This window comes from Petaurus breviceps, unplaced genomic scaffold (assembly GCF_028583685.1).
Source record: "Petaurus breviceps papuanus isolate PSGF00001 unplaced genomic scaffold, PetGlider_PUasm1.0 38, whole genome shotgun sequence".
In the NCBI taxonomy this organism is placed as follows: domain Eukaryota; kingdom Metazoa; phylum Chordata; class Mammalia; order Diprotodontia; family Petauridae; genus Petaurus; species Petaurus breviceps.
The window spans coordinates 5,419,358-5,436,080 of record NW_027186304.1 but is presented as its reverse complement, the minus strand read 5'-3'; the positions used below and the strand labels follow the sequence as shown (position 1 = coordinate 5,436,080).

The following is a 16,723-nucleotide window of genomic DNA, read 5'->3' as shown; positions in this document are numbered from 1 at the left end:
ATCACTACTGATTAGAGAAGTGCAAATCAAAACAACTCTGAGGTACCACGTCTCACTGGTCAGATTGGCTAAGATGACAAAACAGGAAAATGGGAAATGCTGGAGAGGATGTGGGCAAATTGGAACACTAATGCATTGATGGTTGAGTTGTGAACTGATCCAACCATTTTGGAAAGCAATCTGGAATTATGCCCAAAGGGCTATAAATAATTTCATGTCATTTGGCCCAGCACTACCACTTCTAGAGATGTATCTCAAAGATATCATAGAAGTGGGAGGAAGACCCATATGTACAAAATTATTTATAGCAGCTCTTTTTGTGGTGGTAAAGAATTGGATATTAAGGGAGTATCCGTCACCTGAGGAATGGTTGAACAAGTTGTTTTATATGAATGTAATGGAATATTATTTTGCTATAAGAAATGAGGAGCAGATGGACTTCATATTTACCTGGAGAGGCTTATATGAACTGATGCTGAGTGAGAAGAGTAGAACCAGGAGAAATTCGTTCACAATTACAGACACAACGTATGTGTATGACCAACTTTGATAGACTGGACTTTTATCAGCAATACAGGTTTATAATTCAACCCCCAAAACTTATGAAGTATAAAGATGTTCATATCCAGAGAAAGAACTAGAAAGAACTGAGTTTGAATCCAGATTGAAGCAAACAGCCTGTTTTTTTTTTCTTTGTCTCATGTGGTTTTGTTTCCTCTTTCCCAATGTTCATTCCATCTGATACAATCCTTCTTTATAACCTGACTAATGTCTAACGTGACAGTATTTGCAGAGCCTGTACTTGATTGTATGTGGCCACCATGTGGAGGGGGGAGGGCGGGAGAGAAAATTTGAAACTCAAAGAATTGTGGAACTGAATCTTGTAAACTAAAAGTAAAGAAACAAATTAGTAAAGACCAAAAGATTAAAAAAAAAAGAATAGAAAGATGGGTTTACAAGGAATGTATATGTAATAGAGGCAATAACATTTTGACAACAGTAATGGCTAATCTGCAGTGTAGATCAATGAGAGAAAAATATAAATGGGAAAAAGATGGACCTTTAAACAATTTAACAAAAACAATACCCTAATGAGATAGAAAATAAGATATGAATAATTGTTCTTTAAACTTAGAAGATAGTAGGTGCTACAGTGTACAGAGCATTGGTCCTGGAATCAAGAAAATCTATGTTCAAATCCATCATCAGACATTTATTAGCTATGTGACCCTAGCTAAGTAAATTCACCTCTGGCTTTTTCAGTTCCTTTATCAGTAAAATAGAGAAAATAAAAGTATCTGGTGCTGTTGTGAAGATCAATTTAGATAACATTTAAAAAATATTTTGGAAACCTTAAATAAATACATGAATGTTAGCAAATATTAATATTAATTATAAAGTCTACTTTCTTATCTCTCCAAAACCTTTATGCAATTGAAATATAACATAGATCAGTATCAAGGGTATAATTGGTAAAGAAATAAAAGGGAAACAGGAAGGTTTTGGGAATAAAATTCTCAAAGTATAATTTCAAGTCACACATTTTCTTCTAAGGTGCAGAGAGTACAATAGACCACTGTAGTTACTTTTGAATTTATAAAACTCTTTGATTTTGTAGAACAAACATCATATTTAAATCTCTCTAATAAATGTGCCCATAGATGTGATGAAATCTTTTAAGTTTCCTCAGAAGAAACAAGAAAAAATGTTCTTTTATTTGACAATTATTTGATTATTAATATCAAGTGAGACATAAAATAGAGAAACGTATGTTTGTTATTGTCTTAGAGGATGCTCATTGCAATTTCTAAATAGAAGCAAGATTCATCATAGACATATCAAACCAACATGATGTTGTAGGTCGAAAGGATACATTGAGAGCTCCCTTCCAAGCAACCTTTTATTAAGTACCTACTATATGCCAGGCACTATGCTAAGAACTGGCAATGCAGATATGAAAAACAATCTTATGTCTCAAAGAACTTACAAAATACTGAGAAAAGAAAGAAGACAGATTGTTGGTAGTGGGCAAGATCAAAAAAGGAGGTACTGGGAGGCAGGCCCGGAAGGCAAGGCTCGGCCGGCAGAGGTAGGCTGGGAAGGGGCCTGGTCAACTCAGAGGGCAAGTCTTCCCACCAACCACAAGGTCCTCTACTAGGCCTATCACCAAAGGGCTGGGACTGGAAAGAGCAAGGTAAGAAGCAAATACAGGGGCCCCTGTCCTGGACAGCAAACACTCCTGGGGCTACCACTTCATATCCCAGAAATTTAAAAAAAGCCCCTTTCAGGACCTCCAAAGACCAGGATGACGGAGTGATCCTCACTTGCTCCACCCCCCCCCCCATAACAGTAACTCTTGCCCCAGGGCAAAACCCTCTACAGTAAAGTCTTGGGATCCTAGAGGAAGGGCGTGGCTAGGACCCTGCCTCAAAATGGGTAGAAAGCAGACTACAAAGACAAAGACTCTGGAGTCCTACCATCCTCAGAGGGAGGAACCAACCTCAGAGGGAGACAATGTGGACTCCACACCCAAAGCTGAAACCTCAACAGGGAATGGGTCCCAAGCACAGAAGGCTCTCCTAGATGAAATCAAAAGGAACTTTGAAAACAAAAAGAGAGAGATAGAAGATAAAATGAATAATTCTCTCAAAACCAAAATAGCAGAATTAGAAAAACATTATAATGAGGAAAATATGTCTCTAAAAAGAAAAGTGTATGATATGGAAAAGGAACTCCAAAAATTAACAAAGGAAAATGATTTGCAAAAAAACAGAATTAACCAAATGGAAACAAATAACTATGAAAAAAGGAGGTACTGGGAGTGAGAGCATTATGGCATCCAGTCCAAGGAGTTTAAATTAGTAGGAGATAGTTGATGCAGGAACCATCTTTAGATGGAGATTTTGGGAAAATTTTTGGGGGGCAGTGAGGAGGAGTGAATACCAAAGCTGATGAAATTTTGCATGGTCATGAGTTTTCTGATAAGGAGTTTTCCTGGGGCTATGGTGAAATATAGTCCACGGAGAACAAGTTGAGGGAAAATGTAATTAACTAATAATTAAGCAAAAGTTTTCTGAGAACTAAATTATGGATGAGGAGAAAAGAATAATGTAGTCAGAAAGGAGGGAGAAAAGCTAAATTTAATTTGCTGATATTTTCTCTATAATGTTCTGGATACCTTTTGCTACTCAGCACCTTTCCAAATCTTAATCTATTATGTGGTAGCCTCTAGAAGAGGTGGAATCTTACCTTTTGAATCTGACTTGGAAGGCTCATGAGAGGCATTTTATCCTATCAATACCCGAGCAAATATTCTCTCTATATCGTCTCCCAAGAAGTGGTCACTCACTCTTTGCGTAAGGACCTTCAGCAATAGAGAGCCCACTACCTCCTAAGGCAGCACATTTCCCCCTTGTTTAAATCTCATTGTTTTCTTACAACAAAACTAAATTTGAGTTTGTGAGTTTCTGTCCCTTTGCATGCTTGGCAGAATAGAGAAAGGTAAAAAAAAAATGTTATAAAGGATTTATCACTGACTTTGGAACACAGACTCTTCAAGCAACAAGCATTATTTAAATGTCTCCTATGTGTCAGTCACCTAGACCCTGAGCACCAGGGAAGGATATGCAAAAATAAAATAATTCTTGTTCTTAAGGAGAAATTTTCATTCTTTAAGGGGAGACAATGTGTACAGGAAAACAACAATGACATCTAGAATAAATACAAAATAATTTCTTCTTTGAGTGGTCAGACAAATAGCCTGACAAATCAGGAAAGGACTCACATAGACAATATTTGGGCTGAAGTGTGAAAGAAATATAAGACTTTACAGGACAGAAACAAGGAAAGTGCCTTGTAGGCATAGGGGTCAATGCAAAGACCTACATACATAAAGAGATGGAATGTTCTATGTGAAGAACAAAAAAGCCAATTGAGCTAAATTTTCAAGTGTGTGAAAAAGGATAATGTATTATATGACTGCAGGTTTTACTATACAAAGTGATTGGAGTTAGGCTGTGAATTTAAATACTAAACAGGATCTTTAGATATATTATTACTGTATCTATCTATCTATCTATCTATCTATCTATCTATCTATCTATCTATCTATCTATCTATCTATCTATCTATCATCTAATTCAGTTTACTTTATTACTGAGATCTGAGGCAGTTTTCAACAAATGTCAATAGATAAAGCTTCCCCAAGGACACACACACAGTAGAATACCAGCACAAACATTAAGAGAAAGTCACTCAGCCAAACTTTCCCAAAACATTTTGTTCTAACAAGAACAGCGTAAACTTCAGAGAGTAAATTATTGATTTTGAGGACAATGTTAACTGAGGCAGGAGTTGCTTTATGTTTCTGTTCTTTCTATCAAAACTGCATATAACACATTATGGCTCTCTTAGGAACATATTTTAGAAAACTCATTTTCTTTTTTCATCTCTCCAGGCTGAAGACTGGTAGGACAGGGAAGGGAATACACATTTATTAAACACCTACTGTGTGTCAGGTACTATGCTAATTGCTTTACAAATAGTCTCATTTAACCCTCTCAACAACCCTGAGAGATAGGTCTTATTATTATCTTTATTTTATAGATGAGAAAACGGATACATAGAATTAAAGTGAATTGTTTGAGATCACACAGCTAGCAAGTATATAAGAATAGACTTGAATTCAGATCTTCCTGACTACAGGTCCAGCACTCTATCCATTAGCCCACCTACTTCCCAGTAATAGCAATTTTCTGACAGGAAAAGCTGACAGCATCTATCTTTGCAGCTTCTTCATAAGAATATTTTCTTGTTTATACAGTCCAAGTGAGCTACTTTTGTGATTATGGTAGCAGCCTTATATCAAAGTACAATTTTTTGTGACTTAAAATCATTCCATTAATTTTATTTTAATCAAACATTTTCTTTGTAAACAAGTTTTCTTTATATTAGTGTTTAAAATTTTGTCCTTTTTGAAAAGAAATATTCTGTTATTTTGTTATCAGTTCAAGATCTTTAGCTCCTTAAATATGTTCAGGATCTAAGTATGTTAGCAATTTGTTGTATTTAAACTTCCTTCAAATTGATTTCATTGTTTCTGCTAGTGACTGAACCAATATTACAGATATAATGTAGAAATTAAAAAGCAAAACATATTTATCATCAAAAGCACTATTGGGAGAATATATTATGAAATAAACATCATACTGTGGTTGTCTTTATTCTTTAGCATTTATTTATGTTTCAAAACACATTTTCTCATTTTTCTGATCAAAATATGATTTCTATATCCATTCTTTTATTCTGCCACATCTAAACAATGGATTCTCTGATCTTTACAGCATTCCTTGGATTGAGGGCTCAACAATCAGGATTAAACTGACAAATTGATGGATGATGATAACAGCAAAATAGAATCTTACTTGCTCCTCCATCCTTGCATGGACTCTTCAGGACTAGTATCAGTCAAATTGATTTGGGTCAAGAAAAGCAGTAGATAGGGTTTGAAGCAAAACAATGGGTAGATAGATGACTTAAGAATGTGTCATGTTTATCTTGTCACCTTTGGGATACAACCCATTCTGATAAGTTTATCCATCTTCAATCACTCTGACAGGGAACAGGGAAGTAGTATCTGCAAATGCTAATTTAAATTCAAGTTCTAAGAAAGACGATGCTTAATAGCTGGGAAACTTGTAAAATCTATCAGCAGGCGAAAAGAGAGTCAAAGAGAATAGTAGATAACCTTTAATAAATGATACTCTCACATGCAAATATATGTATATGGACACACACACTTGCATTTGTGTATATATGCATAGATTATATATATAAAAGAATCCTTCAATAGCCCTTTGATGTTTAGGCAAAACTAAACTGTATCTCTTTAGATTTGCTCTTCAAGAAAACTATTATAAAATTGAAGTGTATTTTATATGGAGTGACAGAATGGTATGGTAGATAGATGGCTAGCCTTAAAGTCAGGAAAGCCAGAGTTCAAACTCTATCCTTGACTGCAAATTATCAGAGGAGGTGGTTTGCTTAACAGGATATTAACCACACCAATAAGATTATATGTCTGGATAATATGGACTATGAATGTGTGTGCATGTGTATTGACATCCTTCTATGTATCTATGTCATATGCACACCTATTTTATTTAAACTATGTAAACATTATAACTTATCTAATGAGATATGTGTAAAGTGAACTACAGTACTCTACCAAAGATTGATAAAAATATGAGGCATTCAGTAAGTCTAGTAAATCAAAATTATATTCCAAAAGTTTTCAAAACTTCCAAGAGTATCAGTATGCCAATGTAATCAACAACATTTTGCAACAAAAAGAAGTAAGAAAAAACTCAATTTGGATATTAAACCAGTCTCTCTTTAAATTTGTAATAAATTTCTAGATTGTTTTCTCTTTTAGGAAAGAGATAGCTATCATGTAGGTTAACGCCAGTAATATTACCTGTATAATTATGTAATTTATTTGCTCATTTTACATAAGCCTTTGAAAAGAAGTTTAGATTACTTAATATAAAGAGATTAACACCCTTACTGAGAGAAGCTAAACATTCATTGATAGTGAATTTACATCATTGTGCAATTATGCATCAAGTATAAGTTCATAAGTAGAAGTATATTCAATAAAACTCAGGATTTTTTTTTTTTTGGAGAGCAATTGGGGTTAAGTGACTTGCCCAAAGTCACATGGCTAGTAAGTGTATCAAGTGTCTGAGGAAGATTTGAACTCAGGTCCTCCTGACACCATGGCTGGTGCTCTATTCTAAAACTCAGGTTTTAAAATATATAAGAACTTAAACCTAGATCTCCCTTTTTATGATATCTCTGGTTAATTTGGTTCAACAACAATTTTTTAAACTACTGTTTAGCAACATTGTTCTAGTCAGTAGAAACAAAAACACACAAAAATATAATGTCCTGGCTGAAATGTCAAGGAGTACAGAAGGATAACGGTTTAAAATAATATTCACAGGGGGCAGCTAGGAGGCACAGTGAGTGGAGGTCATCCCCAGAGTCAGGAGGACCTGAGTTCAGTTCCAGCCTCAGACACTTAACACCCACACAAAAATACTAGTTGTATAACCTTGTGCAAGTTACTTAACTGTAATTGCTCTCCAAAAAGCAAAAAAAAAAAAAATAAATGAGTATGCACAGTTCATACACAAACATTGGGGAGGAGAAAGGCATCAGGAAAGGCCAAATGTAGGAAGGACATACTTGAGCCAAGTTACACTTTTAAAGACCTGGGGATTTCAAGGGGAAAGCTGTGAAGAAGGAAAGCATTTTGGAAATGAGGGACAACATGAATGGAGGTTCAGAGAGGGCAATAGGATGCCATACACTGGCAGGAACAAATCCGTCAATTTGACTAAAACATAGCGTTCATTATAGGGAGTAATTCCATTTCAGTTTTGAAAGATAGCATACATAGAACATGGAATTTGGAATCAGGACAACTGTGTCTGAATCTGAATTTGTCTCTTACTATCTGTCAAGTACCTTACCCTTTCTAGACTTCATTTTTTTTTCATTGGTAAAATAAGAGAATTAGTTGAGGCTCATGGTACATACTCAAAATTTCTACTGGAGTAATTGAGGTTGATCAAGTACTTGAGCTCTGTAGTTCTGAGTTGCACTTATCTGAAGTCAAATGGATGTTTGAGCTGAGTCTGGATTCAATATGTGGAACCACTGGGTATAGAATGGACAGTTCTAGACCATTTTTGGAAAGGCAAATTGGTCCAGGTGAGAAATAGAGGATAGTAAAACTATAGTGACAATAAATAATCAGATCAAGTCTATAAGTGGCTATGGAATTTATAACCTGAGCAAAGCAGAGAGAAGTCATTAAACAAATGAGAGGCCTAGATGATTGTCTAACCATTACATCCATACCCAGTCAACATCTGGGTTTCCACATCTGGGTTTTTCAAAGCCGGGGGACTCTCAACAACGGCTTCCCAGAATTCAGATCAAATCACAAAACACTTCTCAAAGTGAGTCCCAAAACAAAGCTACACATCAGGGCTTATATAGCCTTCTCCTGGCTCAGAGAATGTAACAACCTTATTGACTCACTGGCCAATCAAGAAGTATCTACTGAAAAACAAGCCTCCCTCCCCAGGCTTCAGGTGCATTTTAGCCTAGGGGCAGGGAAGATCTTCCAAATTTGCATTTCCATTACAATGATCAATAATGTCCTTTCCATCTCTAAATCTAAATCCTATAATGCCAAAATTGCAAATAAGTAGTGAACTCTCATGGATGAAGGGTGAGGACATAAGACTGGTATGCTTTTCAAGCCATGAAACTGTTGATTAACATTAAAGAAAAAATGTATAAAGGTATTATACCTTCTGTGACCATTCCCTCTGATCCCAGTTGTGATAGTAAGGGACTTAAAAAATACTTCAATATGAAACTAAACTAATAACTCTCAGTAAATGCCATCGAACCACTAATAAAAGAGAGTGCATTGTCTCCCATTCCAACACAAACATGTTTAATAAGGAGCTGTTATCAATATCATACACTGTCTCATCTTCCACTGAAATTAATCCCTTCCACCTCATATTTCTTATGGAATTTTTTTCTGTTTCTACTTTTCAACCTTTTCTGTCATCATATTGTAACTTGTACCACACCTATTTGTATTTTTCTTCCTATCATAAAATTGTATGGAACTTATGGACATTACTTGGGTCATTTTTCAAGTTTGCATATTCATCATCTAATGCAGTGTTTTGCACTTAGTAAACACTTCAAAATCCTCAATTAAGCTGAAGAAATGAAAATATGCAAAGGAACGAGTCTCTCTCATTTAGGCAAAAAATCAAATTACAAGTTCAAAAAATAAATAATAGAGTTCTACTGAAAGGGAAAAGAGGGTCACTGGTCACTCCATAGGATGAAGTCCCACCAATAGTAGAAACACAACTAAACTTCATGGAACTTCCTTAGAATCTTTCAAAAATTCCATAATGTACCACTTTGGCTAGAGAGGGTGCTACATTCTTTTTAACCTACCATCCAAATTTATCATGTGCTACTTCCTACAGCTACTTTGAATTCAACATTGGAATGGACTAGACAGATTCCTTAGGATATTGATAAAACATGAAAATTGTATGGATTATAAAAGGCTATTATAAAACTTTGTGAATCTTCCTGAGAATGTGTGTTTTTTTTTTTTTTTGTATGTATGCCAGCAACTCTCTGGGACTGTGACAAATCTAATTCATTTTCAGTGAAGCATTACCCATGTTCTTCCTTTCACCCTTTCTTTTGTTTAGGGGTGGATAAAGCTGTTCATAGTGCTCTTGGATCCTGACTACTGGATATTGTCCTGAGTATTAGTCTTTTAACACAAAAATACCACCTTAATTCTTACAATGGTAAATGTTCCAGCCAGATTACATTACTGAATTCCTGTGGCAGAGCATCATTTCTGTACTAGTCCACTTGCTGATTGTCTTAGGTCAATTTAATCCAATTCTGTCCTAGAAAACAATCTTTTTTTTAAATACTTACACTATTATTTGTTTCTAAGCAGGATATAAAAATTAGATAAGATAATTTTTTTATGGAGCTTATAATTCAGTAGTAATATATATATATAATGATATTCCTTAGCATTCTTGGAATTCCTCCTTCAGGGATATATCTCATAATTCTCCAGCTAGCTAGCTTTGTCTTTCACTTACTCATTTGGCCCAAATGCGATGTAAATGCATATACTACGAAAAGAAAGAATTCCATGAAAAACTTAGCATAGTTGCTGTTGTGTTTAACTTGCAAACTCTACTCTAGGAAGAAGCATTATTAACTAGTAATGATGATGAGATTTATAACATCACATATACTGATTCATTTCTTGATAATTCCACATCTTTTTTGATGTGGCAATATTAGAGAGTAGTCAACAAAAACTGTCCACTCACTGGAGAACTTGCCAGAATTAGGCTTGATAACAAGTCTCCTAATTGTGGACCACCACTGCTAGGAGATAATGTAGCTTCATTGTCTTTCTAAAAATGGTATGTGTAATGTTAAAGCGATGCAAGATCTTCCTTCCCCATTAATAGGCATCACCTGGAGTCCATTAAAGGAAGCTTGTTTGTAGAAAGGCTTTCACACCTTTTGCTGATTTCTAATTAGGCATTGAGTCTTGAGATCTGTCAAGCTTTCTGGCACTGAGAAGTGTATGTATGTATATATATATACATACACACACATACATGTGTATATACATATGTGTGTGTGTGTGTGTGTGTGTATATATATACACTCTGAGTTGGCATTTTGCTTTGGGGACTTGCTATGAGATGGATCTTGTCATTCCCTGGTCAAGATTCTGAGTGACTGAATGATCAGAGCTCCTCTACTGCTCAGATCTCAGATGTAAAAGCTCTCTCAATCCAAGTATGTATGTAAAGTGTACAGTTTATTCAGGCAGTCAGAGTCCTATCTGTTGGTCTTTATTTCTCTGCTTGTATTTTCTCTGAAGTTCAGGGTGCTGGCTTTTCCCTTGAACTAGTGAATGTAATTTTAAAAATGATTGCTTATCCCTTAAACAGCTCTCTTTCCTAGTAATACAGATCTAAGAACCTGTGCAAGCAGCCATTCTGGATATGCCAGTGTGATTGCTGCCACAGCATGCTGTTCACAGAATTTTAACTAGGGAGCAATTATCTGGGTTCTTATGTTCCAGAGTGCTGAAATTTGGTGAATTCTGATAACACCTACTCCCTGATCTGATTGAAATAAGTGAGGTTAGCATTGTGGTTGCAAGAATGATAATCTAAAATAAATTCCCAATTGGCATGCTTCATCCCCCTTCTACCTTCCAATTCTTGATTTCATTTCAGTGTTGTTTCTTCCAAGCCTAGACTTACCCTGTTCCCTCCTTCTTCTGTAGCCTTTCTACCAGCATCCTTAAACTTTACCTTGCTTTCTCCATCAGACACACTCACAAATACTCTCTGAATACACATATTCATAGGCAAATGAAAATACATGTGGTATTTAGGGTAAATATCTCCATTAATAAAGATAGGGATGATGCTGTCTAATAGTTTACACCTTTAATTTATATGCATAATATCTTCCTAGAGCATGAATGGGCCCCTTTTCTATGTCCCCCAACTCACACATTATCTTCTGTGAAATATTTATACTTGTTACCTCTCTTTTATACATTTATACATTATACCTTTTATACACATCACTTTCCTCCCTATGCATCATTCAAGAAATATTATTTAATTAATTAATGTATTTACTTTTTATATTGTGTAGATGGCTGCTGGTAAATAATATTTCTCATGACTATTACTTTATGTACATTCAGATAATCATAGTAAGAAAAGATCTAAAAGGGTTACTCCATGAACCATTAATCTCTTTCACTTTGTCTTTGGGAAATGGACAACGTTTGTTTCCTTAAGTGGTGATTAGAAATTCACAATCTCACAATTCATCTCATTTAATGTTATTAATTTCTCCCTTATACTGAGCCAAAATTGCCTCCCTGTTTTTTTTGTCAGTTATCCTAGTTCTTCCCTTAAGATCTACATGGATCAAGTTTTCAGAAAAATCATTCAAATATTTGTAGTCAATAAGTCAATGTCCTATGATTCTCTTCTAATTCAATTTAAATATAATTATTTCATTAATGAATGCTATGTGATCTGATTTTATACCTCTTGATGACTAATAGCTCAATGACTCATATAGAGGGGGCAATGAACTCCCTTATTCTTATATTCAATATTATACATAATATAATATTTTATATATATATATATATATATATATAATGTCCTGAGTATCTACTACTGAATAATATTGAAAAGAGAGTTATATACTACAATGATTAATATATTATAATGTATGAAAATAAAATATTTAATTATATGCATATAATGTATTTGCAACATTCTTTTTTTCCTTTTTAAATGGAAACTTAGAATCATAGATTTAAAGGTGGAAGGGTCTTACTTTATAGAAGAGAACAGGTTGAGAAAGTTCAATTGACTTAAACAAGGTCACATAACTGGTAAGTGGCTGACTGAGAGTTTGACATGAATCTTCTTACTTCAAGTCCAGTATACCTTCCCCTTTATCCTTTTTTTGTGAATAACCCATCTATTACAATTCAAGCTAGGCCCTGACTTGGTCAACCTTCTGATTTGTCCTCTTTTTTTAACCTTTCTAATTCCATAATTTCAGAGAGAAATAAATCTTAATATTTTTAAAAAAGATTAGATATTTTTCAAACAAATAAAATAGATGCTTTATATTGTTTTTTATAATGTAACACTTTGAAAAGTAACTTGGAGTCAGAAAGACCCTTAAATCCTTCCTGAGTCACTACTTATGTGACCTTGGACAAATCATGTAACTTTTATGAGCCTCAGATGACACTACAGAAGTGTCTGAAGATCTACCTACAAAGTTTTCAGTAAGTCAAAATCTCTATGGATGGAGGGAATAGTCATACTTATAAAACTATAGATCCTTGTTGTATGAAGGTATATGTAATGTTAAGGTTATAAAGTAATTTCTTCATAATTGTCCTGTAAATCAAATCATTCATTTTTTTAATGCAAGTGTTATATACAAGGAAATATATCCAGAAAGTTGACTGCCTTTCCCAGTCTCATAGATTGAAAAGGTCTAAGTGATGATTCATACTCATGCTGTCTGTATCCAAATCCAGTACTCTTTTCGTATTGCCAAGGGATATGTGGCTTCAATTTATAGGCAGTTCTTTATATAATTCAGAAAGAAGAGACATTTCTACATTTCCTGCATGTCACATAAGTAATTTGGTCAAGGAAACGAGAGAAAATTCAGCCATAATCAGATGTAAGCACACTTGGTCAGCTGCAATTGAATCATATTGAAAAGACAGCTGTACAAGATGATGAAGTATATTATTACTGATATTCCAAACCTACAGAATACCTATCCTTAAAATTAGGTGTCAAATATGTCTGTGCAAACATGACAGACAAGTTATAATTGTAAGGATTTTTTAACAGAGTTAGTTAAGTCATGCAAGCAATGAAGATATGCTGACCCAGCAGTGTGCTTTTCCTTCTTTGAGATGCTGGAACACAGCAAGTACTTCATTCATACATGGCTGATAGAGTGGACTCCATTATTAAGTTAGGATACTCTGTTTTTCATCAGCATTTCAATTAACACCAAATTTTAAGAGTGGATGTGAAAACCCATGGAGAAACTCTATTAAGGTGTGTTATAAAGTTATTTTAAAAGTTTAAAGATTCAAGAAAGTTGGACTTTATATAACCCCTAGCCATATGCTGAAATATGCCAGTCTTTTCTCTTTAGAGTATAAAAATCCATCTTCATTTCTACCCATATAAATATAGTGAACAGCTCATTGGGTTGTGAATCTAGACAACTGTGTTCCAATAAAAACTTTCATCCACTATCACTTTACTAAGGTTACTTGTTACAGTACTGGACTTAGAATCAGTCAGTCAATAAATATTTATAGCATCTATTATATTCCAGGCAGCGGAATAAGTACTGGGGATACAAAAAAAAAAAAAAAAGAAGACCCCAAAGCCCCTGCCCTCAGAGAGTTAACAATCTATTTGGGCAAGACAACATAAAAATGGAAGGTGACAAAGGAGGAGTTACCCAGAAGGACAGCATTTTTATAATGGAGTCTAGTCTAAAAGAGTATGCCTGGGTGGGAGATGAAGGCTTTGGGAGTTCTTTATTTAGCTTTCCAAACAGAGGGCAGACAATAATAAAGTATGAGTGCCAAGGCTGATGTAATTACACAGGGTGCTGTTTCCTGATGATCAAAGTTCTAGGGACAAGATCATTTTGGAATTCAGTCTAAAGAGTACTTCCAGGTGGAAGATGAATTAGGAATAGCTGGGTTAGAATACTGCCTTAGACATTGACTATATGTGTGAACTTTGGCAATTCATTTAACTTATTCCAGCCTCAGTTGCATCAAATGTATAATAGAGATAATAATAGGGTTTAATGAGGATTAAATCAGTTAATGCATGTAAAGTACTTTATAAATGTTAATGTGATTTATAAATCCTAGGTGTTACAGAGATGATGATTTAATCTCTCTGGACTTAATATTCCTATTTATAAAATGAATATTTGACTAAATGATCTCTAAAGTCTTTTTCAGCTCTATTACAATATTTTGAACACTATAATGGCTAAGCTGAATAAATCAATAATTGCTCTATAGTTGTAAATGCCACAAGCCTAATGCAATTCTAGATATATAGTCTAGAACAATGTTTGTGGGTAAATATTATTAGCTGAATATGAATGGTTTGCTATATTTAGGATTTGAGGAAGTTCAAAATATATAAAGAGTATTGACATGACACTATTGTTTTTTTATTTTAAACTTTTAGAACTCTGGAAATACATCAAACTTTATGTGGACAATTTAAATTAATTCATGTCAGTCAGTGCATTTCTCCTCTATACTTATAATATTAATTAAACTATTTTCATAAAGTTACTTTTTCAATTATATTCACATGTCTCTTTAATAAAGAATCTTATAGATTAGGGACAATTAAAACAACAGCTTCATTTGAAACATTGGTATTCCTATTATATCAATATAGAATTTGGAAACTATCAGGAAAAAATGGCATTGGGAATGAGTCACTTAAGTATATAAAGACTGAACTAATATATCTCACTCATGTGACCATTTGGAGATTTTTTTAAATCTTCTAAATACTGTTTAGTGCATTATATATGAAGACATTGAGAGTCTTATTCTATACTTCCAACTACCAAAATATATTTTAAGTTATTAAATTGACATCATAAATTGATATTGAAATAGAAAGAGATGGCTGAAATCTATATTTTTATGGGGAAATACTCCTATATTTCTGAGTAGGAGTTTGGTTTTCACCATATACTGCTTTTTGAAGAAGAAACTATATGTGAAAGGCATATGACATCAAATATATGAATCTCTCTTTTTACCTATGTGTCTATGGACAAATCACATGAACTCTCTGGACTTCATTCCATTTATTATCTTTAACATTGGGTTTGGGGCTAGATGAACTTCTAAGGTTGCTGTAGCTTTAAATCTCTTATTGTATGATTTTCATGTAATTTCTATAGTATAAGAAATACTTGTTCTTGGTATGATAATACTTTTTTCTAGCAGTAAAAAGGGAGGAAGAGAGAGGAGAGAGAGAGAGAGAGAGAGAGAGAGAGAATCCACCCCTTGTCCTCAGTCCTTTAGAGTTGTGATTGTCCAATGCATTAATGAGAATTCTTGAGTCTTTCTAAATTTATTTTCTTTACAATGATGTTATACTATAAATAAATATATCTTCCAGCTTTTCTCAGATTTTACATCAGTCCATAAAACTTTCCCCATTAGTGTTTCTTCATTTGGTTGAATATAATTCCAAATTCTATGCCACAAAACATTACACAAATGTATTAGAGAAGTCCACTAAAAAGGGCTGTATGAGATCTGAGGATATGTTTTTATTGGCCAGAAGATTATGGGAATTGTCCTATTCATGACTTTAATTCAAAGACATAGAAGGTAAACTTGGCTCTGGGGTTTCTTTTCATTTTTTACTCTGAAGGGTTTCCTTAGCAAAATGCATAACTCATAAAACTGAGTTAGAGCTGGAAAGTCCATAGTCCAACTATCATATTATTTAGATGATGAAATTGTGACCCAGGGAAATAAAGTATCTTATCCAAGGTCACAGTGAAATACAAAAACAAAAACAAACAAGCTGGGTATTAAAAACAAATCTATTGATTCCAAACAGAGTACTTTTTTTTTACTTTACCATGTATTATTTGGAGATATTAATAGGAAGTAATTGTTATAATTCTAATTTGTGTATATGTATATACATGTTATAATTGTAAATTGTATATAAAATCAAAGTTAAGGACATAAATTCAATTTGTTTTGGTGCTTCCATTATACTAAGTATTTTAAATAAAAGCTTTATATATATATATATAATACTTTAAGGTTTGCATAGTGTTTTTTTTTCTTAATATCCTTGTGTTATAATTAGTGCACATTTCAGAGATAAGAGAAATAATACTTCAAAGGGCTAAGTGACTCATCTAAAGTTCAACATAATGTAATGATCAGGGTTAATATTTGAACCCAGATCCTTTGACTCCAAGATCAGCCCTGTATTTACCTTGCTAAATGAGTAGGACTTTGAAATGTGGAAAACTTAAAAAATAAGTAATAGAATGCATTCAGGATAGCAACAATGATTTCAATGGCTTAATTTAAATAAATTCTATCAGACAGCAAAAAGAGCTTTCAAAAGGGAAGTAAGCCTCACCTGTCATAGGTAAAAGTCACAGAAGTTGATTGCTCAATGCTTTTTTAGCACAACAACATCTGATTTCTCATGAGAATTTGCATGCAGCCAAGAGAAGCAGCTTTTAATTAAGAATATAAATAATAACGTTCCTCAGGAGGGCTGTTGAAATAATCACCAGTGTCAAAATATTAACATGTTTTGCATTTTTTATTTTTCTGAACTGTCCCTTACATCTTAATTTCTACTTTGTATTCAAAATTACTAATGAACCTGTCCATCCTTTTTCCAAAGTTAAATCAAATTTCTGCCTGGGATCATCAGCATCTGTCCCTATATTA

The 16,723-nt window shown here is 33.9% G+C and overlaps 1 long non-coding RNA gene across 1 annotated transcript in view; it reads right to left on the bottom strand.

The window, feature by feature from the left end:
• LOC138170321 (uncharacterized) overlaps positions 1 to 16,723 on the bottom strand; it is a 398,334-nt gene that overhangs the window by 45,386 nt on the left and 336,225 nt on the right. The window lies entirely within an intron of this gene.